The 24,090-nt window shown below is 43.8% G+C and overlaps 1 long non-coding RNA gene across 3 annotated transcripts; it reads right to left on the bottom strand.

The window, feature by feature from the left end:
* Positions 1-14,928: 14,928 nt before the first annotated feature.
* LOC134446699 (uncharacterized) lies at positions 14,929-23,721 on the bottom strand. Of its 3 annotated transcripts, none has more exons than XR_010034453.1 (7): positions 23,257-23,721; positions 18,083-18,143; positions 17,095-17,242; positions 16,827-16,980; positions 16,477-16,573; positions 15,821-15,875; positions 14,929-15,553 (listed from the first exon to the last, which is right to left on the bottom strand). It is a non-coding gene; the product is annotated as an uncharacterized LOC134446699 (long non-coding RNA). The 3 variants fall into 3 exon arrangements; XR_010034454.1 differs by having other exon boundaries at positions 17,095-17,278; positions 23,557-23,721; XR_010034455.1 differs by having other exon boundaries at positions 23,557-23,720.
* Between the last annotated feature and the right edge of the window lie 369 nt (positions 23,722-24,090).

Genomic DNA, 24,090 nt, shown 5'->3' with positions numbered 1-24,090 from the left:
TGTAATTAGACCCCACCCTGCGTGCGTGTGTGTGTGTGCGTGTGTGTGTGTGTGTTTCACCCAGGGCAAAGCAAGGCAAGCGCCACTCACTGCAATTTGGTCACCAGTAGCAATCCCCCCTCCCATGGGACCCCCTCCCCCCCCAGAAACGCTTTGGTGCTGCCATCCTCATCCCCATCCCCAGGGCCGGATTAAGACGGCATGAGGCCCCTAGGCTACAGGTTTCTATTGCCCCCCCCCCCCCCCCCCCAAAGGTAAATTCCGCAAATATAGACAGTCTCATAATTACGAGCTACGAGAATTAAGGATAACATCTCTACCAACTGTGCTCAACTCGACACATGATTGTTGTTAATATTGCATTTTGTCACAATTCTGCAATATTCCCTTTTGACCAATCAGGGGACCCCTGGCAGATGGGGCCCCCTAGGATGCAGCCATAGCCTGTGTGTTAATCCAGCCCTGACCATCCCCATCCTCGTCCCCAAGAGCAGCCTACACGGTAATTGATGTGAATCCCACACCCAATCCCCACCCTGGATCCCACACCCAATCCCCACCCTTCACTACCCTCCAGTGTTCCCCCCCCCCACCATCTACCCTCATGTCACATCATCGTAATGTCTGTCTCGTGGTGAATGGGGGCAGTTAGGGCGGGAAAAACAGATTAGCAGTACATTCAGACTGCATTTATTTATTTATTTACCACGGCGCCGGACATGAGCGCCTATTCTGACCCATCATCATCATCTCTCCTCCCACTGCTGTTGGAGTGCTGTTGTCATAAAGGACTCACACCAGTTTAGGATGCTCTCTCTACACGCACGCACGCACGCACGCACGCACGCACGCACACACACACCCTAAAAAAACAATATGAACAGAAAAATGACCAGTCCTCTGAAATACTTGAATCAACAACTGTGTTAAGATACAAAGTAGGAATAGAAAATGATGGGCGTTGACGACCATATACCAGTATAATACCATATACCAGTAGCCTATAATACATGCATTATGACCACCATATACCAGTAATACATGCATTATGACGAGCATATACCAGTATAATACATGCATTATGACGAACATATACCAGTAATACATGCATTATGACGACCATATACCAGTAATACATGCATTATGACGAGCATATACCAGTATAATACATGCATTATGACGACCATATACCAGTATAATACATGCATTATGATGTCCATATACCAGTATAATACATGCATTATGATGTCCATATACCAGTATAATACATGCATTGTGTAGCTCTGTGTACTGGGTTTATGAGCCAATGGGACTGGATTCTAGTACTTTTTCCGTTTTAAACTGACATCAGTTTCCTGCCAGAGAGGACTGTGGGTAATGGATGACAGGCCAGGTAAAGCATTATGCTGCACATGCTCCCAGATCTCTCCCATGATCTCATACTGTAATACTATAGCTCTGTAGCCTCCCATCAACCATGAGAGAGAGAGAGAGAGAGAGGGAGATAGAGAGAGAGAGATGGGGAAGAGAAAGCAGAGGGAGCGGATGCATCATAATCGAACATGGTGATGCTGTAAAATAACCCTCATGCCACTGTAAGAGAGATGGCGTATGAGTACCGCCCTGTGTGTATTTTCTGCTGCGATACACCAAGTCTTTCTCCTTCCATCTGCTTAAGACATCTACTGCAATGAAAACCTTTCGAAAGCACTTCGCACAGGACTGCATGCATAAACAATACTTTGCACAAGGTGATATTTATATTCTACATACTATGAATGTCTAATCTACGGTGTCCTATTGCTATCAAACAACACTCGTGTTTCACCGCTTTGTACACTGGACCTGAAACCTAATATCACAGGACGAAACATGGTCAATTTTTAATGAATCTTTTCTTTTCTGAAGAGAGAGAGAGAGAGAGAGAGAGACCATAGTTCAGCACAAACACTGAAATATAAATAAATAAAACTATTTCAGTCAGTTGATTGTGCCAGAATAAAATAAATAAATAAAAAAGCCACTATCTGCATCTCCACAACAGTGGTTTTCCATTAGCCTAGCCTAGCCTGGTGTCTGCTGATCTAGCTGGTCCCTCTCCTCTGTGGCGTGTAGGGTTACGGAGCTCTGTGATCAGCTAATCTTCCCTCTCCTCCAGGGCTGGACTGGGAGAGAAATGGGGCCCGGGCGGGACTTTTGGCTTAATGGGGCCCCTCATTATTAGCGGCGCAGAACTGACTCTCTGGTGGGCCCCGCACCATGGGCCCCTAATTTCAGACGTGTTTTTATTTTTTTTTAAACATTTCTGAAAATAGGGGCCCACGAGGGTACCGGGCCCACCGGGAAATGCCCGCTATGCCAGATGGCCAGTCCAGCCCTGGTGTAGTGTTACGGTGCTGTGTGATCAGCTAATTGTGCCGGAGGCAGGCCATGGGGGACCCTGCGGCCCCTGCACACTGAGCCCCAGGGACACAATAGACGCCCAGGGGGGGTGAGGAGGGGAGTGGCATCGAGATGGAGGGGAGGACGGGAGTGGCGTAGGGGTGGGGTTGAGGAGGGGAGTGGCGTAGGGATGGAGGTGAGGACGGGAGTGGCGTAGGGATGGAGGTGAGGACGGGAGTGGCGTAGGGATGGGGGGTCTAGAAGGAGGAGGACGGAGGGTAGGAGACATCATTTGGTGGTTATGGTTATAGCATTTTAACAGACGTTAAATAATACACCATATTAACAATTGTGAATCGTGAACACAGCTTGGATAGACTTTAATGGAGCAATGATGGTCAGAGGTCATTAAAAATAATAAACTGCAAAGGTACAAACCCCAACTCCGATGAAGTTGGGACGTTTGGTAAACAGTGAATAAAATCAAAATGCTATCATTTTCAAAGCATTCAATCTATTCATTAGATGGAGAATAGTGAAAAGACAACATATTAAGTGTTAAAACCGAGAAAAAATATTGTTTTAGGGGACATATGTACTCATTTCTAATTTGATAAATCCAACACGTCTCAAAAGAGTTGGGACGGGGACAATAAATGGCAGCAAATGTCGAGGAAGACTAAAAACAAAACAAAAGACAGCACTTAACAGTTAAATACATTAACCGATGAGATGATTTTATATAAAAAACAGTGTTAATTCCTATCTTGGACATGATTTCACCAGCTTAAATGGTGGGTGTATTCCTTGTCATGTTTTGCAATGTTTTCCTTTCTGTAGTGCTTACAGTGTGACAGGTCTTGACCAAAAACCCACCATTTTATCACCTGCTGGTCCTTATGATGGAGCCTAACTGTTAAAACATAGTAGAGAATGCAATTTGACCTTACTATGTGGCAGTAATCGAAGATCTCCCTTCAAAATATAATGCAGGAGTGGCTTTTCATGCTGTTTAAAACCCATTTATACCATTCAGCACTGTATTTAACTCTACAGATGAGTGAGAACATCTTAACCAATGCACTACTGCACCCGCATGCCATCATGGAGGCTGACTTTTGAAGCTAGCACTAACACAAGTTGGATGGTCCATTTTCACTGTAGCTCAGGATGTGCAATGCTCTATTATTGTCAAAAAGAATGGACTTCTACAACTTCTGCTGACTTCTGTAAGCAAAGGACAGTTTCCCATGTCTTCTGGGTCTATTTCAAGTGAGCTCAGGTGCTTAGGAGAATGTTACACCCCTGTATCATTTTCATGCATTAAGCATTCTTAATATGGTCAATTTTCAATAGCTCTAATTCCTGGAGTGCTAGAGTGAGACTACAGCCAATATATATTTCATGATGTCATGAATCTATACAATGATTTTATTAATACAAATATGTCTTATATACACTCAATCGTGGTAAATCAAAGGGAATTCAAAAATGTATGTAATAACTATGGTAATTATTCCCTTTGCATCTTTAATTCTGAGTGACTCAGCCTCTCTGTGATGATCTTATACCTGGACACCTATATTGTCCGTCAGTACAATTCATTTTGAAATGTTCTTCTTTGTTGTTTTATCTTATTTGGATGTTTACTAAATTTCACTGATCCCCGTCCCAACTCTTTTGAGACGTGTTGGATTTATCAAATTAGAAATGAGTACCTATGTCCCCCAAAACAATATTTTTTCTCGGTTTTAACACTTAATATGTTGTCTTTTCACTATTCTCCATCTAATGAATAGATTGAATGTTTTGAAAATGATAGCATTTTGATTTTATTCACTGTTTACCAAACGTCCCAACTTCATCGGAGTTGGGGTTTGTAAATTGGCACTAGATAGTTAACTACATCTAAACTCGAGATATGTGTCTTTCATAAATGAATTACCTTTCAGAATCTTTTCAAGCATTGAAGAACTTAAAAAAAGAGATTGAGAATACATTTGAAATTTTTCTGGCATGGTTCATTCTCCCTCCAGACAACAGTCATATACTACATACATCATTATACATCAGAAGGCATTACATACAGTTCCTCCAACATGGACATTGCTGTTCTTTGTCATCCAAGTGACTTGTGTTCCCCTGTATATATCCAATTCACCACTGCTAATAATTACATCAAATTTATTTTCACACCTTTCATATTCAGATCTTATTTTCATACCAGCAAAATCACTCTACTTAACGACTGTAACGTATCTGCGGTTTTAGCGAGTGGTTATAAGGACTGGCGGTGCGGTTATAGTGAGTGGTTGTGAGGACTGGCGGTCCCATTGGGTGGTACTCAACATGGTATCCATGGCGACAGTGGCTCTGAGACCACAGGTGAGCAGAGGAGGCCTTTAGGCTCCACCCCTCCCTGCCTCACCTGAAGTCACTCACTCCTCTCATCCTTATTTCAGAATAATAATAAAAAAACTGTTTACAAATGAACAAACAAATATTGAAGAAATAAACCAACAAATACCAAACTGCACAGATATGCAGCTTCAGGTTTTTTTGGTAACACTCCTCGAGAGACGTATACTAGGAAGCAGGTTGAGGAGTAAATCAGGTAAAGTTAAGAGGTAAATCATCTAATAGAAGAGCCTGGAGTCCTGATCATTTTCTTAAGTGAATTGGTTAGGTCGGTGTGTGGTGCCCTCAAACAGTTGTTGGCAAATCTAGAACCACCGGATCCATCATGGCCACCAGTGTGAGTTCTACCATTGCCAAACACTGTGAGAGGGCCACAGGCAAGATGGCGGCCGCCCGGGCTGGTGACGCAGGGGAATGGAAAAACACGGCTACTCTACTGCACCGCACCACCTCAGCATCTGGCAGAGCTGCCGTTTAAGGTCACAGGCACAGGCAGGGTTGCCAGATGAGACTGATCATGTTCAAAACCCACCTGGAAGCACTAAAACGCCGCGCAAAATTTGAACGAAAAATTCTATTGATTTCTATAGCCATAAATCGACAGGAACACCCGCCAAAATGCAATTTTTACCCTTTTTTTACCAGCAGACGGCCATCCTACACAGCCCAATTGGGCAGGAAACCAATCTGGCAACACTGGGCACAGGGGCACACAAGAAGTGTAATTCACCACAACGTATTGCATAAGCCAGCAGCCGCTGTCTCCTTACTTATCAGACTGTATTCATAACAAGACTATATCAGACACAATAAAATACACATGAGCTTATACCTTGAAAAATGTCAAACTGCTTAGTTGGCCCTGGTGTTATAGATAAACCCATGGAGAAAAAATGTCAACACCGATACTCTCCCGCTTTGCAATATTTGGGTGTAAGGTTACCCACTGATAGTATTGCCGTGTCACACAGCTCAGATCTCCATGGCCGTTTGCTTGGAGACATCTGAGAGGCCTGGCTGATTGACTCTCGGAGTCCTGTGCATTGCCAATGATTAATAATGCAGCACACTGGACAATGGAAAATGGGAACAAATGTCTGATGCCATGACTGGCCTGAGGGAGAAATAGGGCCCGGGCACATCTGGCTTAAAGGGGCCCCTCAAAATTAGCGGCGCAGAACACTCACCTTATTTAAAAAAAAAAAATTCTGAAAATAGGGGCCCACGAGGGTGTTGTGGGGCCCACCGGGAAATGCCCGCTATGCCAGATGGCCAGTCCATCCCTGGTGTAGTGTTACGGTGCTATGCGATCAGCTAATTGTGCAGCAGGCAGGCCATAGGGATGCTGTGTGATGCTGTCTGATGCTGACCTGTGCAGAGGGACGTCTTTGGAAGAAATAAAAACCCCATATGTGGGCTGTCTGTCTGTCTGTCTGTCTCCGCCTATATTGGCACTACACATAATTGCTCGCCTGATATATACAGAAGCAAAAATGTGCTAGTGCCAAAATGGGCAAAGAAGAGTGATGATGGCTCCTCATGCGTCATTGGGGTAGATAAAAAAGACACTATTTCCACGGAGTAGCCTCGGCACAGAGGTGTAGAAACGGCGGGTGACATTAGGGACTGGATAGTGGCGCCACGTGGTTCATTCTCTACTCAGTTTATGGCCCTTTGGTAATTCACTGACAGAGTGTGTTTACAGTGAATTCTACCAGTGCCATACACAGAACAGGAGTCAGTGGAGGATGCCAGGATGCCAGGCTCAGACGACCTGCTGTGGAGAGGTCAGGGGTCAGTGGAGGATGCCAGGCCAAGACAACCTGCTGTGGAGAGGTCAGGTTATTTGGATGATGGCCCATACCTATATATCCTTTGATCCAGTCTCAAATAATTAAAGGCAGTAAGATGTGCAGCTCTGAAAACAGAAGATATCCAGCATGTCTTAAGATCTACAGGAATTGGTCTGGTGGTCTATCAATTGCACACTTGTTCGCCAACTGATTGGTTGTCATCATCCAAAATTACATATCAAAAGTTGCTTGAGATTTTAAAAATAACACCACAGATTATTTCGTATAATGGCCAGACCATTGATGTCCTGTAATGAAAGAGTAAGTTTACACGAAACACCAAAAACGGCATACAATCCAAAAGACTGTGAGCTGTAAAGTTTGTCAAACCTGGTATGGGGGATGGGGTCAAGCCGGCCTTGGTGCGTTCACAGTCTGTCTGCAACATAACAGCCTGGACTGGACCGGCTCCAAGGTGGAAAAAAATGTGCGCTAAGTGATTTTTGAGACCTTCGAATGTCTCCCTGAACAGCACGTCTCATTCTCCCATTTCCGCTGTGGATCGATATGCCTGCCCCGGACAACTCTCCGGCTAGCCCTAAAAATTGGGTGTTTATCAGCAGGGTGTGGTGTTACTACTACAACAACTGAGATCCACAGGCGCAAAAATACATCTGAGCCAATGCCAGTGACGGCACAAACTAAAATAAAGTCACAACGTATCGAATGGAAACAATTACAAAATACAACATGTAGTAAACAGGATGCGCCTCGCCATTGCGCAGCAGGGTGGCAGCCAAGATGGTTTAATCTCATTGTCTGTGATTACAATCTCGCCCTGCAGCTTCACTTATTTTAGGAATGACTCGAAAGACCACTCATTGATGAAAGATAATTGAAGCGCATTCAGAGGTGCATATTTTAATCACAATGGGTGGATCAGTACAATGTAGTCTATACCTCAAAGTTTGAGCATCATTCAAGCAAACTATGGTCTGAGGCGTGCTCCTGTCCCAAACAAGTCCTGGATGGGCATCCAATATTAATTCATTTAATTATCCAACTAAGTCCTGTCCCGTTAGCCCGTGCGTAACCACCGTGCCAGCGTGATACCGTGACAACAGTAACCGACCCCACCTTCTCCTTTAAAGAGGACCCGGGGGCAAATTATTTAATGTAGCATTAACTCAGCGATACCGCTGACTGGACAGACGCATTCCATCTTCTAGTACACAATATCCTAAAGTACAACTCAGTTTCACAATACATGCGCGAATAACATCAAGTCAGTCTTACCGAGAAATCGAATGAACAATAGCTATCTCATCTCGGACCTTCTCTGTGCCCCTATAAGCGGCCCACCTGTCATCCTTGGCGACTGAAAGGCGGTAGGCTAGTTGAAAACGTCCCGGGCCGTCCAGAACTAGCTGATGCTAATACATCACTTTGGCTGGCGCTGGGAATCCTTCGAGCCGGCGACAAACACACTCCTGCTGTTCGTTTTGTGAAGACTGGGATTTGTCCATGGAAAGATAATTAGCTTGTAAGCATCTTACCCCAGTGGCAAGACAGTAATCCCTCCCTGTTTCTCTGTCTATAGTCTCCTACTCTAGACTACTACTACAACACTAGGCTGCAGGACCAAACACTTTTAAACTTTTACCAATTATATTCCTTTAAAAGCGCACGGGGCAATTTTGTATCTAACCACGTGCTACAGGTTAGAACATGGAATTATGTTTGAATTGTTTTGTGTTATTCAGGGGTTTGTTCACATTTTTTTTTTTTTTTACAATGTTTTTTTTTTTTTTTTTTTTAAAATGTTTTGCTTTTGAATACAGGATTGCACCTATTGTATTATGCTTTCGTTTAGCTGTGCATCTACTGCATCCGCTCCATACACCAACTTTGATGAAGCATTTGGAAAAGCAATAATTGCGGTTCCAGCCGTATTGCTTTAGCTCAATGGGCGGATTACATTTTTTGTGCGCGCCGCGTGGATGACATATTGTTGAACCTGCATGTCGCTCAGAAAGAGACTGCGCCAGTCGGCAAGATCAGATGACCTCCCTCCTATCCAGATGGTCAATACTGTGTGCAATCTACAATTACATTTGCAGGATGAGAGGAGTCCTTTCTAAGCCCTTCCCAAAACAAGGACTTGGAGAGCGCCAGAATTTAATCCGCATTTCAAACCACCAAAACCACTAAGCATAAAATAAATGCACAAACACCAACGTAGTAAACCATGGTTTTGCCACCTACCATCAGACTCGGAGAACTCCTTTAAAAAGTCATCATTACAATGCTACTCAGATGGTGCTCACTGCATGCGTTAAATGAAGGCAAGAAAACATGATGCCATACAACCTGTGCAGCCGTGCGCCGTCATTCCCCAGCGGGCCCCACGCATGCAGGCGTCGTCTCCTGTTTGGAGACGGCTCTGAGCTGAGGATAGCGAGTTGCACCTTTCTAAATATATGCACCTGCGCCTTCCCCACTCTCCTCTTTCCTCTTTAATGAGTAGCCTACACTTGCCGGCTGTTGATAATTAGACATACGCACTGCAGCCTATTTGGAAAAACTGATCCCGTATTGTCAGGCCGCGTCAGTGGTGTCCGGTTTCAGCTTTTTCAGATGGAACTGTTACAGTGAAATCAATCCACAGGTTCTCATTGTCTCTTCCGCACATTTTTAAACAGGGTACCGCGGGTCTGGCATCGTGCCGTCTCATCTGGCCCCTTATTGTGGACACCGCGGTAGGCCTAGACTATCTGGTAAACCATAGCTGGATTGACCATATAGGCAAACAGGGCATTTGCCTGGTGGACTGCTGATGATTTTGGCCCGGCGTTCTGTCGAGATGAGCTGCCTCGTCGAGATAAGCTCCCGGTAGCCTAACTCGACAGTGGCTCCTATTTATGCTGCCTCGTTGAAATTAGCTACCTTGATTTTCATTCCGTGGAGACGTTTCTATAACTTGCCAATAAAATAGGCCCTATTGGTTGTTTCTTTTATTTTGGCTACAATTTTCAAATGAGCAGCGTGTCTCGTCCGTGCCTTTAGACTTTTCCGGAGAAGTTTCTAAAAATAGCCAACTATTAGCTAATAACTTGCCTATAGAATAGGCCTATTGATTGTTTAGGCTATTTTATTTAGTAGGCTACTATTTCAAAACGAGCAGCATGTCTCGCCCGTGCCTTTAGACATTCGCGGAGAAGTTTCTAATAACCAACTCAATATTATAGCTTATAGGCCTAAAGAAACGAACACAGTTCCTTTGAAAAAAATCTGCAAATATTTAAATCCACGCGGAACGCGTCTGTTCCTCCCAGCACATGACACGAGTCATAATCTAGCCTAAGTGAGAGAGCTTTTGCTTCACATTTGGTAGGTCTGCACGTTTCGGGCTGGCAGGCATGCCGCATAGAGAAGTCTGATGCAACGTCGGGTGTGGGAATTAAATTGCTTGCATTTTCAGAGACAGCCTGTCTAATGACACGGGTGTTAGGAGAAGTGAAACGCAAGGAGAGAAAGCCTGGGCCTAGGTCAGATTTTCTTAAATCAGTAGGGTTGATCATTAATAGGTTTTATCAGATTATTAGAACAAGTTTGACGCTGGGTAATTTTGCGCAAGGTAATCGAGAGGGTGTGCGCTGAAAATGACCCAGTGGGGTTGTGCAATGCATCTCTCTCACCAGCGTCTCTGGCACGGATATTTCCCTGTGATGTTCCCTGTTCTGCAAACCTTACACCTATTGCGTTGCGTTGCGTTGTTGCAGTTGATATTTCACATCTTCAAGATCAGCTGTTCGGTAGCTCAGCTCGATGGGCAATCAGTCGCAGAAGTTGCGGCGTGGAGGTGCGCATGCGTGCACATGCTCAGTAGCTAAAAGGAGCTCATCTCGACAGGGAGCTCATATCGACGACAGGACATTGGTCCTCCCATCAATGTAGTGGTATCATTCCGCTACAGTTGACATTAATTTGGGCGGTTTTGGTCAAAATAGCTCGTAATATGTTACACTGTTGTCACAGGCTTAATTGTCTTTCCCAATGCCTGGCGGACCGGTATTGACAGGAAAGCTCCGGCCTGATTTTTGTCCCAGTCCAGCCCTGACCGCTGGTATTTGGTGAACCTGTCACTGGGTTTGGAACCCGAGACTCCGACACACGCGCTATGGGGTAAATGGTGGCAACGGCAATTGATACGACTCCCAATAAATATTTCAGCAAATCCCTCAACCTCCGTACAGGTGAGATCTCCCATTGAGTGGCAGCTAGGGTGACGAAGCAAGCGCAGGTGCTCTAATGGAAGTTAAGTTAACGAGAAATTAAGCCATGCATACACGCTAACAACCACGCGCTCTATTTCATCTGCAAAGGGGGTTCATGAAAAAAAGGAATCTGTTGCGCGACCGAATTGTGCACTAAATAAAGAGATAAAACTATTAGGCAACTAAATATTTGGCAACAAAATCAGAAAAGCACATTTCAATTAATTACATTTTAAATGCCAGTTCTATTTGGGTAATGAAATTGAGATGGATTGTGGACACTTTTATGGGGACATTTGTTGGAGAGAGAAGGATGGAGGACAATGGAGGGCTGGGGACCCCGAAAATAACGGGATGTTTGATTTATTTTTTTAAAAATCTGAAAGGTTTCCCTTTCCGTTCAGTATTTTTTTTGGTTAAGAAATTACATTAGCACTTAACAATGTATCTACCCAAAATAAAATAAGAAAGCAGGACTTTTCCCATTCGCCAAATTCTAAATGGCTACAATCATTAGGTGTTACGATGGCTACGAATTTCAATAACAGCGGTAGGCATTTGTTCATTTAATTTTCGTGGTCTGTTATTTTTTATCTTGATTAATAATTGAGACTATAAACCAATGCACAAATGTACAAGCCAGAGAAAAAGGAAATAGCCTCCAACCCATTTTGGGCAGCGCATTACATTGACTTACATTTTTTAATTTAGATAAACTTTTCTTGATAAACCAGGCGACTACCCAATTGCTTAAGCGTGCCCTACTGACTGCTAAGCAAACGAAAAAAAGGATAATTAATGATGTATAAGTACTGACGTCACGCTGTAGGTCCCTCTTCAAATATCACTCACTTGATCCTTTTTCTCTAGCTTGGCCCTAAATACGGCTTTAGTTTTACAAAAACTCGTGTTGTGACAACCATTAGAGGAATAACTTAAGGCAATGGCAACTAAATCCATCCATTTCCAATCCATGTAGAAATAAGTTAAGAAATAATTTCACCACATAATGACATCAACGTTCATGTTTTAAAACTCGGGTGTATAGCTATTGTTGGGTGATTAACGGGCGCAGAGCTTGTCTTTTAAAATTATTGTCCTGTATTTGTTGTATTCGTCACATGGTGTTGATCACATTACAACACCTCACTTCTTGGACCATAGGCCTACACAACAATCCAGAGTAACACAATAGTGCAACAGATCTCGGAGGACACCTTGTGGTAAGGACTGGTTAGTGTCAGAACGAGCTTCTAAATAATCTAGTGTGTGAGGTAGGTACAGAGCCAAGCCCTGGTGCTGCTTAATTCATATTATTTCCAGGTAAATTGTCTCATAATGGAACTTTCTTAGAAAGTCTACTTAATTCCATAAGTCAAAATATTACATAAAACTGGGCCACACAAGTTTATTAACATCAAGAAAAAGACCAACTTGTGACTGTGCACAGGGTTCACCGATGAACCGTGGCATGGTCAAATGTCAATGTAGGCTACTGGAACAGTTGTGCTTCTAATAGCCGTATTTAGGATAGGATGAGCCTTTATTGTCTCTTCTAGAGAGAAATTTGGTATGGGCACAGAGAGTCTAAGCGTTTACACAAAGAACACATATCAACACATTAGACAAAAATAAAAACACTTAACATGCAGGATTGGACCACAAAACATGTAAACATGTAGCCTACATCCAAACATGCACATATACACACAATTATATCATACCATAACTCTTTCAACCCATTTGCCACTTCACTGCTATTCACTATTGTTAGGAGGATACAATGTACAGTGAGGAGAATAAGTATTTGATCCCTTGCTGATTCTGTTGGTTTGCCCACTAATAAAGACATGACCAGTCTTTCATGTTAATGATAATATGTATTATAATATGATGAGACAGAATATCAAAAAGAAAATCCAGAAATTAACTCTAAAGAATATATATTCATTGATTTATATTTAATGGAGGGAAATAAGTATTTGATCCCCTGCCAACCATTAAGAGTTCTGATCAAATGGCACTTCCAATCAACTTGTTATCTGAATTGAACACACCTGTTAATAGTAACCTGCACAAAAAAACACATTGAATCTGCAGAATCAGTCCATAGAATCAGTCAATCAATCAAACTAAACTCGCCAACATGGGACAGACCAAAAAGCTGTCAAAGGATGTCAGGGACAAGATTTTAGAACTCAACAAGGCTGAAATGGGCTCCTAGATATTAAGGAGCAAGCTGTTGGTGCATTTTGTCCCAATTTTAGGACATACAAAATGATCATCAATCATCAATCTTAGGCCTGTCTGTGGTTCCATACAAGATTTGACCTTGTGGGAATTTAATAACCAGAAAAAAAAGATATAAAGCACCTTAAAACTGTATGGGAGGAGCTAGGAAATGATCTCAAGGCAGCTGGGACCTCAATCACTAAGAAAACTATTGGGAACACTTAATACCACAACGGATTAAAATCCTGCAGTGCATGTATGGTACCCCTGCTTCAGAAGGAACCTGTTCAGGCTCACCTGAAGTTTGCCAATGAACATCAAACTGGATTAGGATATGATTGGAAGGTGCTGGAATCAGATAACACCAAAATCAAACTGTTTGGCATTAACACAACTCGATGTGTTTGGAGGAAGAGAAATGCTGCCTACACTCACAGAAATAATTCGCCCCAAAACATAAGATTTAATTAATTTGATTAATGACAAAAATGCATACATTTTGAATAGCTAAGTTTTATGCAATCCTGAAAACCAAGACCTATAGGATGTATAGAAATTCATTGAATAAATTCTATTCATTTGAAACCTATAACCCACAATTTATGCATTTAGTATTAATAAGACTTATGCATTTAGAATGGATAAGATTTATGCAATTTAATAGATGACAAAATTGCATGCATTTAGAATGAATAAGATTTATGCAATTTAATAGATGACAAAAATGCATACATTTTAATTACTTAATCTTTATATAAACCAACCAAATACATCTGAAATGATACACACAACTTTTTTCAAATAAAGCTTATTTATTTGCAACACAAATCATCAGTGCAACACCTAGCCACTTGGACACAGCAAGGGATCCCAAAAACAGAGTCATACGTTAAATCACGAAGTGATTATTATTTAGTAGTTGGTTATTCACAATACCAAAAGTAAAAACAATACGGTACTTCACATGCATGAGTCACAACGCAGCTTACTTCAAAGAATCCAAACCTGCAAAATCAATTGGATCTATACTACAAAGCTGGTTCAGGATAATTTAAGGTTTAGTTAAGAGGTAAATTACCTAATAGAAGGGCCTGGAGTCCTCATTTTCTTATTATTAGATGTAATATTAGATGATTTACACCTTAACTTACCCTGAACCAGCTTTGTAGTATAGGCCCCTGCACACTTGGAGTAAGACCAAAAGGTCAAAGTAATTTCAAAGCAAAATGGTCAGTATGCTGAGGTTTTTCCCCTCCTGACCAGCTAGCTAATGCAAAAAACATTTTAACAAACACCCTGTATAATAAGAAAAACCAAGGAAAGGGAAAATAAGGCAGAAATTACACCATGTTCACCATCCATCACACAGGTGTCTTGACAAAGAACACAGTACATTTCTATATACTGTACAAACATTTTTTACACAAACAACTCATCTGAACACAAGTTGAAAGACAGAAGAGTTGGGTAAGTGTGTTGGTGTGACTTACGGGCGCAAAAGGTTAACACAAATGGCCACGCAAGCGTGCGTGGGCGAAACAGTCCCACAGGTGTGTAGTACACAAGAAAAAGATCAGGTGTGCACACACAATACTTCAGCTGGCATTAAGTACAACAGTCCTAATAGGTGTGTGCACACAGCCAACAGTCCAAGTTTGTGGGTGCAACAAAAGTTCAGCAGGTGTACTTAGGCAGCCAATACACGTAGTCAACCAAGTGAGCCGGCACACTAGTTCAGCTGGTTTGTGTACAGAATAGTTCACCAGGGGCCTATTACTAAGTTAGGTAAATCATCTAATACCTTTATCTCATCACCTAAGAGCCTTTCTAAAGAAAATAAGTACTCTGGGCTCTTCTATTAGTTGATTTCACTCTCAACTTAACCTTAACGTATCCTGAACCAGTTTTGTAGTATAGGCCGCTGGTGTGTGGGCAACAGTTGTGTGTATGTGGCCGACAGCAGACATGGATTAAAAAAAAAAACAAAAAAAAACCTCAAACTCCTCCACACTGACCACTTGGTCGAAGACAAAAATATCATGAGTTTTATAGTTTTTTTCCCCTGGTCGACCATCTACGGGTCACAACCAATGCCACTGCGGCAGTGTGAGCGGAAGCGAAGTGAGAGTCTAACAGGCGTGTATGCCACTGAATCACAGGAGCTATTTCAAGCTTGCTTGAGTACAGGTCCATCAGAACTTTCTGGTAACCCTCAAATGTATGTATATTTCGCAGTCTTTTTGGATAGCTCAAGTTGGTGCATAGATTCGTTCATAAAGCCCAACACATGCATGGCCGACACTCCGCAGGCTCTGGAGAACTCACACCGTCCAGTGCCACACAGACATCTTCAAAACATGCATCACCTAGACCATCACCCTCTGTCCGGACTGTGTAGATGCCCATGGTCTTCTTAGCAGTGTCTGCCTCGGCCTGTCTGCATTCAAGGTCCTGGAACATAGCAAAGGGAAAAAAGAATGATTTAACGGAAGAACTACAAAGATTTAGGTGCGAAATAAGTTCAAAAGACTTGTCTTCCAGGCACTTTGCAATCAAATAAAAAAAGTCACCTGTTGGCCAAAGAAAGAAGACAATTTATTTCCCCATTCCAACCCCATCTCCCCTTACCCCTCTCCTGACTGCAAAACTTCTGTTCAATAAATTGAGGGGGGGGGGGGGGGGGGGTCATGCTTGAAAATGCAGTGCTTTATGACTTACTTCATTATCTTGCTTTGGCCTCACTTGCATCCCGAGTCCGGAGATCCTCTGCTGCCTTTTGACAGAAAGAAATTATTAGATCCACTGTATCACTACACTGAATTGGTAGCAATCCAAACAGTGGTGATTTTCCATTCACAAGGGATGCTGAACTTCCTCTTTCAACTTAAAAAAAAATGCTTCGATGTGCATTGGTTGACTTAATTGTAAACTTTGAGACAGTCCATCGCACTAATATCAGATCAGAGTTGGGACTTTCCTCAAGATGTTGCAGGCAGAGGGGCAAACATTCAGAGCAAGCATGCTGAAATGTGTAAACTTTGTACCATCAAATCAAATGTGGGCTCCTATGGCAGCAGGGACATTTGGTGTACTTTGAGCAAACATCACATTATTTCTTAAGACCCTAAAGAGCCCCCCCTTAATAAATGGTACACAGGTCTGGAGTAAGAATGAAGTTACATGGCAATGGAGAAAAAGAATACACTTTTAAGACCAAATTTGACAGCCATTTAAATGTCAAAGTTCTATTTCGATATACTGGTGAGTGACAGTATGAAAAGGAGGTAGAGGCAAGAACAGAAGGGAGAGAGTAGAGTAGGAGAAGACACAAAGTGAGGCAATGTGTGAAAATGAGAGCAGCGGCAAACTCTTACATGTCCACATGCTTGTGAAATCTTCAAAGATGACAAAAAAACCTTCTCTCTCATGTTCAAGTCGCTGAAGTTCATACACAGACAGTTCGCCGGCATCCTAGAGGACAGTATGCATAATGTGTCACAAACCAACACAGGTACTGAGGGCAACAAAGTCAGTCATTTCTCCATTGACCACCCCAAAACCTTGTTTAACCCCACTCAAAGCTCACAAGTCTAAACCCATGCAGTCAAGTGTTTTTTTTTCTAACGGCAAGAAAAACATCTGAAACAATCAACATAAACTTCACCATGGTTATCTAACTCACAAGCTATATGCAGATCAGATTAGACCAGAATCAAAAACGTACATGTCCCATGTGGGTCATTATGGCAGAGATCTTCCGTCCTACAGCTCCACCTTCGGTACAGAAGATCCGGATAAGGCCACTTGCCCGATAGTCCAGTTCACCAAAGAATTGAGGTCAGAGGTACAGTGGCAATTTACATGAATTCCAAATTGATCTGTAAAAAGACAACAGGGGTTGTGGCAGGTTAACGGCATTGACGACAACACCAAAAGATAAGAATGTCACTGGTTTAGTCCAGTGACAGTCCAGTCAACTACACTACATTTACCTCGCTGGCATCAAAAAGTGCCATCTGTTCTGGAAGTCTGGAATTGCTGGCTCCCGGAGAACCTCCTTCCTCCAGGTTGAGCATGGGCGTTGCATCACCTTCTTGATCAGAACCTCATCTATGTCGGCAGTAAATGAAGGCCCCTCATCTGCTTGACCAGATTGAACACGGAGATAATACCAGCCTTATAAATGTTTAGACAAATCATTTGAATGGTTAACATGCACATTTTTCACATTTCAGGTTCATTTAACAAACAACTTGGTAACACTTTCTTTGAGGCCCATATCTATAGCAAATTATGAGCGCATTTATATCAAATTATAAGGCACATTATAATGACTCACCACGTATTATGACTACACCCATCATGTTTCATGATGCTTTATATTAACAGCTATGAATAACCATGAATCTAGCTTATAATGCTTAATAAATACAATTGTGTTATGAGGACTCTTGGCTGGTTATAAACTACAGAATGCCTGATGGGGCTTTTAATGCATTAGGAGTACTTACACCCCTCTATGCACAGACCTGGATATAAGGACGAATAAGACGCTATAATATTCCATGTGAGATCATAAGTTGTCAATGTGTGCTCTAAGTAAAGTGAAGTTCATATGGATGCATCTATAATGCACTGTGTAATGCAGTATAATGCATCATAATGTAGTGTAAGCCCCATCAGGCAGTCTGTAGTATATATCCAGTCACGAGCACTCATAACACCCTTGGATTTACATAGTTTTATAAACTTAGTTCACTGTTATTCATAACTGTTAGCATAAAGCATCATGAAAGATCATGGGTGTAGTTGTAATGTGTTGTAAGTAGCCAAATTATAATGCACATTATAATTTGATATAAATGCACTCATAATGCGCTATAGATATGGGCTTCATAGAGTGTTACCAACAACTTTGTGTCAGTCATATGAACTACATTTGAGATATAACTGTACATCTTTCAATAAGTTTAAGCTTACCATGTCGCCACATGGATGTCCCGTTGAGGAGAATGACAAAAATACCACAATAGTTTTGTATCTGGGGAGAAAGGGCAATACAAGAGCAGATGCCACTACTATCCAGTGAAACGAATGCTTTGCATTTATGATGCATCCTTTTACTGCAACTGACCCACAAAACAGATAACATGACACACTATAATCAAAGAACAGCGCAATGCAATTTTAAACAGCATGATTACCGTGTGTAGTTTAGTATTTGTCATGAGAGGAAGCACGGACGTGACCACCAGGTAAGATTGTACTCAAAGGACTGACGGTTTATTCAGAACGTAACCCTATGACATCACACGTAAGCCACTACGGTGGCCCATACATATCATATCATCACATCTCCCCCTTTTAAGTTGAATAAAAAATACATTAAAACTCATCATCATCTCTCCCGCTTTTTAAGACGAATAGAACCCATTAACTACACAACACAGACAGACAGACAGACAGACAGACAGAACAGATAGGACATAAACTAGGATTTTGGGGTAGACTGCCCGCCATCCGCAGCAACGTAGGGATTTATTCTGCCCTCGATAGTTGCTGTTCCTATCACACAAAAGAAGAGTTAAGAGTCCATGTGTTTAACTTCGGCAACAGCCATGCAGTCCTTGCCAACAGTCCCGTGGCATGCTGAAGAATGCATCATTCATTATAACTGTTAACACCACACAACTGTCAGTATAAAATTGTTAGGCATACAAACATAAAACGCACTGTGAATGTAATTATTTAACACATTTTTTTTTTTTTTCGAGCATCATAGCAAAGGGGAAGGCCTAACTAAGTGTCTCTATACCTGCATGGAGGTCTGACCTCACGGCCCCTGGAAGTCACCTGTACCCCACTGCGTGCTGTATGCGGGGTTGCATTCCTCGCCGCTCCGTCTGGGGCCCTCTGGTCTGCTGGCTCGTCGCTGCGCGCGGGAGTGGCTGCAGGTGACGGTCTAGCTGGCAGCACTGGACTGGCTGGAGGTGACGGTCTAGCTGGCGGCGGTGTTGGTCCCCCAGCTGGCGGCTCTCGGTCAGATGAATCTGAAGACTCTGGCCCGGCTTGTAGATGTCGCCGATTGCGACGCAGCACTGCACCGCTGTCCGTCTTCACCAGGTACGACCGGGGCTCCTGGCACCGGCCAATGACTTTGGCAGGAGTCTTCCACCCCTTCTCTCCGTCGATCTTGACCCTGACGTCCTGGCCCTGAAGAAGCGGTGGAAGGTGACGAGCAGAGTGGCGTCGATTGTAGTAGAACTGGTAAGATGACTTTGCCTGTGCGTCTCTCTCGAGGACCTGTTGCCTGTCAACAGGTGCCGGCTGCAGCTGCCCTTCCAACATAGGAAGAGTAGTTCTAATGCATCTTCCAGTCATGAGCTGAGCTGGGCTCACACCGGTTGCTGCACTGGGGGTTGCTCTGTAGCACATCAGGGCAAGATGTGGATCTGGCTGCTTCAGAATGTGCTTAGCCGTCTGAACGGCCCGTTCTGCTGCACCGTTTGCTTGGGGATAGTGAGGGCTAGTCGTGGTGTGAGCAAAGCCATATTCTACACTAAAGTCTTTGAACTCTGATGATGAAAAATGCGTGCCATTGTCACTCACCAGTTCGAGCGGTATGCCCCATCTTACGAACATGGCCTTGAGCCTATTGATGACCTGGGAACTGGATGCTGCAGTGATGTGAGCTATTTCAATGTCTCTGGAGTAGTAATCGGTCACTATGAGGTAAGTCTTTTTCCCAAGTTCACAGAGATCAGCTGCTATGCGCTGCCAAGGGCCCTCGGGAAGAGCTGTGGTGAGTAATGGTTCACGTCGCTGAGTGGGCTTGTTTTCAATGCAGAATTGGCATTTTGTCACCTTCTGTGTTATCTCGCTGCTGATGGATGGCCACCACACAGACATCCTTGCACGTGCACGGCACCTTGTGAGGCCCTGGTGGCCTTTGTGGATCTGCTCCAGTATGGCAGGTCTCAGGACAGCAGGGATGACGATCCTGTCCTGGTACAGCACTAGCCCATCGGTTTCAGAAAGTTGCGCCCTCTCGGAAAAGTAAGGCAGCAGGGATGGCGGCACTTGTGACTTGCGTGGCCACCCATGTCTGATGAAGGCTATGATCTGTGGCAGCTCTTCGTCTTGCTGAGTGACAGTACGGATCTCACTGAGCCTCTGTGATGAGACTGGGGCATTTGCAACAACAGAGTTAATATAGGCCTGTACTTCCTGTTCCAGCTCTCCATCGCTCCCCTCAGACAATGGCAACCTGGAAAGTGTGTCGGCGACGACGAGCTGTTTCCCTGGGATGTGCTCTGCCACTACATTGAAACGCATGAGGCGCATGAGGAGTCTCTGACACCTGGGGGGAGCCTTGTCTAAGTCGTAGGAATTTATAAGTGGCACAAGTGGTTTGTGGTCTGTGTGTACGTGGAAGCTGGCCATACCTTGGACGTAGCGGGCGAACCTCTCACAGGCCCACACACTTGCCAGGCACTCTTTTTCAATCTGTGAGTATCGTTTTTCTGCCTCTGAGAGTGTACGGGAACAGAATGCCACTGGCTTCAACTCACCCCCATGTTCTTGCATCAGAGCAGCGCCTAGGCCATAGCTGCTCGCGTCTGCACTAACCACAGTCTTTCTGTCAACTTCGTAGTATGCCAGAGCAGGGGCAGACACCAGCATGGTTTTGACGCACTGAAACGCTCTGTCTTGTGCGTCACCCCAGACCCAGTCATTCTCCCTCTTCAGCAGGTCTGTGATCGGGTGTAGCTTTGAGGAGAGATCTGGCAGGAATCTCCCGACGTAATTGATGAGCCCCAGGACTTGACGCAGCTCCTCGACGTTTGTTGGACTGGACATGTTAGTGATCGCTTTCACCTTGCTGGGGTCCGGTCTCAGCCCCTCTGCACTGATGAGGTGGCCAAAGTACTGGAGTTCTGGTTTGCCGAAGTGACATTTGGCCTTGTTCAGCTTCAGCCCACTCTCTCTGATGGTCTGTAAGACTGCAGTCAGACGACGATCATGCTCTTCAGTCGTGGCGCCATACACCAGGATGTCATCCATCACCACGACCACCCCCTCGTGATCCTGCAGCAGAGTAGACATCCGTTTCTGGAAGATCTCTGGCGCTGACGTGATTCCGAATGGCAGCCTGCGGAAACAGAACCTTCCCATAGGGGTTATGAATGTTGTCAGCTTCCGGCTGCTCTCCTCCAACGGGATCTGCCAGAACCCACTTGTCGCATCGAGAGTGGAGAATATTGTTGCTCCGGCCAGCTTTGGAGCTATGTCTTCGAGAGTGGGCAACATGTACCTCTCACGTCGCACTGCTCTGTTCAGGCGTTTCAAGTCTACACACACTCTAACTTGCTCTTTGTTCTTCTTCTCAACAGGGACCATCGGGGCACACCAATCACTGGGACCTGTGACTTCCTCTATTATGCCATGGGACAGCATTCTTTTCAGTTCCGCCTCCACTTTTGGAAGGAGGGGGAATGGGATGCGACGTGGTGTCGCCAGGGAGTAGGGCTCTGCATCAGGCTTTAACTCAATTTTCACTGGGTCACATTTAAACAGTCCAATGTCCCCAAACACATCACTCAGCTGTTCTGATTTGATTGCATTTACTCTCATCACTAGACCCATTCTCTTGGCAACACTGCGCCCCAGGAGATTGTGAGAGTATGGCCCCTTGATAACAGTCACCCAGTACTTGTACCGCTGTCCCTTGTATGGAGTTGAGGCGAGGAACCTGCCCACTGTCTGCACTTTGCCTCCTGGGCTGGTAATGTGGGGCTTTGGGCCAGTCTTGATCAACCGTGGGCATTGCAGTAGTTTGTTGAATGCAGACTGCGACATTACTGTTATGTCTGCGCCGGTGTCTATTTTAAACTCCACTATGCTGCCATTCACATCCAGGTCTACTAGCCACTCGTTGTCAGGGCCTGGCTGCGCAATCACGTCTGGTGTAGCCTTTCCTACAGCCCCGACAAAATATTCATCGTCCCCATATTCACTGTCGGACTCAACTGCTACTTCTTTCAGTGCTCTACTTTGGCAGACAGCCTCGAAGTGCCCCATTTTGTTACATTTTCTGCATCTCCTATTCTTAGCTGGGCAGGGGCGTGCGTTTCCATGCCGGCCATTGCATCGTAAACAGGCAAACTCACCCCTGTCGTCCCTCTTCGCCCACTGTGGTCTGTCTTTCCCGCCATCTCTGCCACTGAATTGCCGCCTTCTATGTCCTTGCCCCATAGCATCCACAGAACAGTCCGCGCGCAAGCCCACATTTTGTTGTTTAATTTGTTCATTTTGGCGAGCGATTTGGATCGCCTTTTCCAGTGACAGGTCTGGCTCCAATTGTAGCTTTTCTGACACGTCCGTGTCAGAGATGCCAATCACAAGTCTATCCCTGATATGCTCATCCTTGTTAGCTCCGAACTCACAGTACTGTGCTAGCTCGTACAGGCTTCGAATAAAGGCTTCCACTGACTCGTCAGGCTTTTGTGATCGTCTATGAAAACATGCCCGTTCATGAATTACATTTCTCTTGGGTACAAAATGCTCGTGGAACTTGTTTATCACTATGTCATAGTTCATTTCAGGGTCTACTTCCTCACCATCCCAATCTTCGGCCCGTTGAATCTGGTCATACACGAACGACTCGTAGATAGCCTCGGCTTCCTTCCCCATAGCATATAGCAACGTGTTCACTTGAACTTCACCGCTGTCCTGGTCCAGCTTCGTTGCCACTCGATAACGATCGAAACGACGGCGCCACATCGGCCATTCTGACGGGCGAGTGAAGTCAAACTTCTCCGGAGGTCCTAACTTTGCCATTCTTAAAACTTGTTCGCTAAATTGTTAACTTCTGACACCATGTCATGAGAGGAAGCACGGACGTGACCACCAGGTAAGATTGTACTCAAAGGACTGACGGTTTATTCAGAACGTAACCCTATGACATCACACGTAAGCCACTACGGTGGCCCATACATATCATATCATCACAGTATTATTGAACTGAACTGAATTTAAACGACATTATTACAGCGCAATAAGGAATTTGAACTGCAAACTGTGAAACTCAGCAGCACTTTGCTAAGCCTACAATAAAATGGGCACTGTAAAAGGGGAAAGATACAACTGCTTACGACAATCACTTGTGGCTTTGTGTCGTTTCAAACAGCATAATAACCAATTTCAAGGTTGGTTTAGTTTACTGTCGACCTGTAGAGAAGTAACAAACAAGCCAAGTTGCCAAAGAACCGCTAGCCTGAAGCACACATGCACTGGAACACCTGCCATGCAGGATTTAACCGTTTAGGCTACAGCAATAACAAACTACGGAAATGTGAACAGAAATCAAACCAAATAGTATCCATCTAATATAAACTACACAATTTCGACACAATTTGAAGAAATTGGATGTAGGATGGCTTTAGATTTCTTACCATAACATTGATCTCGCTCCACTCCCCACACAGTTGAAGGGCAACAGGAAGTAGAAATGCAGCGCTCAAACGTTTGGCTGTGAACAACCGTGATGTGCAGCAAGTAGCGCCACCTCTGGACTGGAGTTGCATCCTCAGTTTTCCCAATTCCCATAACTTTTATGAAAACTAATCACATACATTTTAAATAATATGATCTTGTTTGTTTTATATTGTTAATTATCTAAACTTTTTAATTATATATTAAGTGTTTCAATTCACTACATTTTATTATTGGTCCAATTACATAGATTATAGTTAATTGTAATGTATATGTTTTAAAACAATGAGTTTTTAAATAAAATCAAATAGATGTGAATGCATAAAAATGAACTCCTCCATGAATCATTTCTGTGAGTGTATGATCCCAAGAACAACACCTTCTCCAACATCATACATGAAAGTGGTAACATTATGTTTTGAGGTTGTTTGTCTGGCCAAGACACAGGACAACTTCACATCGTCAAGGAATGGATGAAGGGAGACATGTAAACG

Source organism: Engraulis encrasicolus, chromosome 4 (genome assembly GCF_034702125.1).
Source record: "Engraulis encrasicolus isolate BLACKSEA-1 chromosome 4, IST_EnEncr_1.0, whole genome shotgun sequence".
Lineage (NCBI taxonomy): Eukaryota > Metazoa > Chordata > Actinopteri > Clupeiformes > Engraulidae > Engraulis > Engraulis encrasicolus.
The sequence above is the reverse complement of the archived record's forward strand: the minus strand, read 5'-3'. Positions and strand labels throughout refer to the sequence as shown.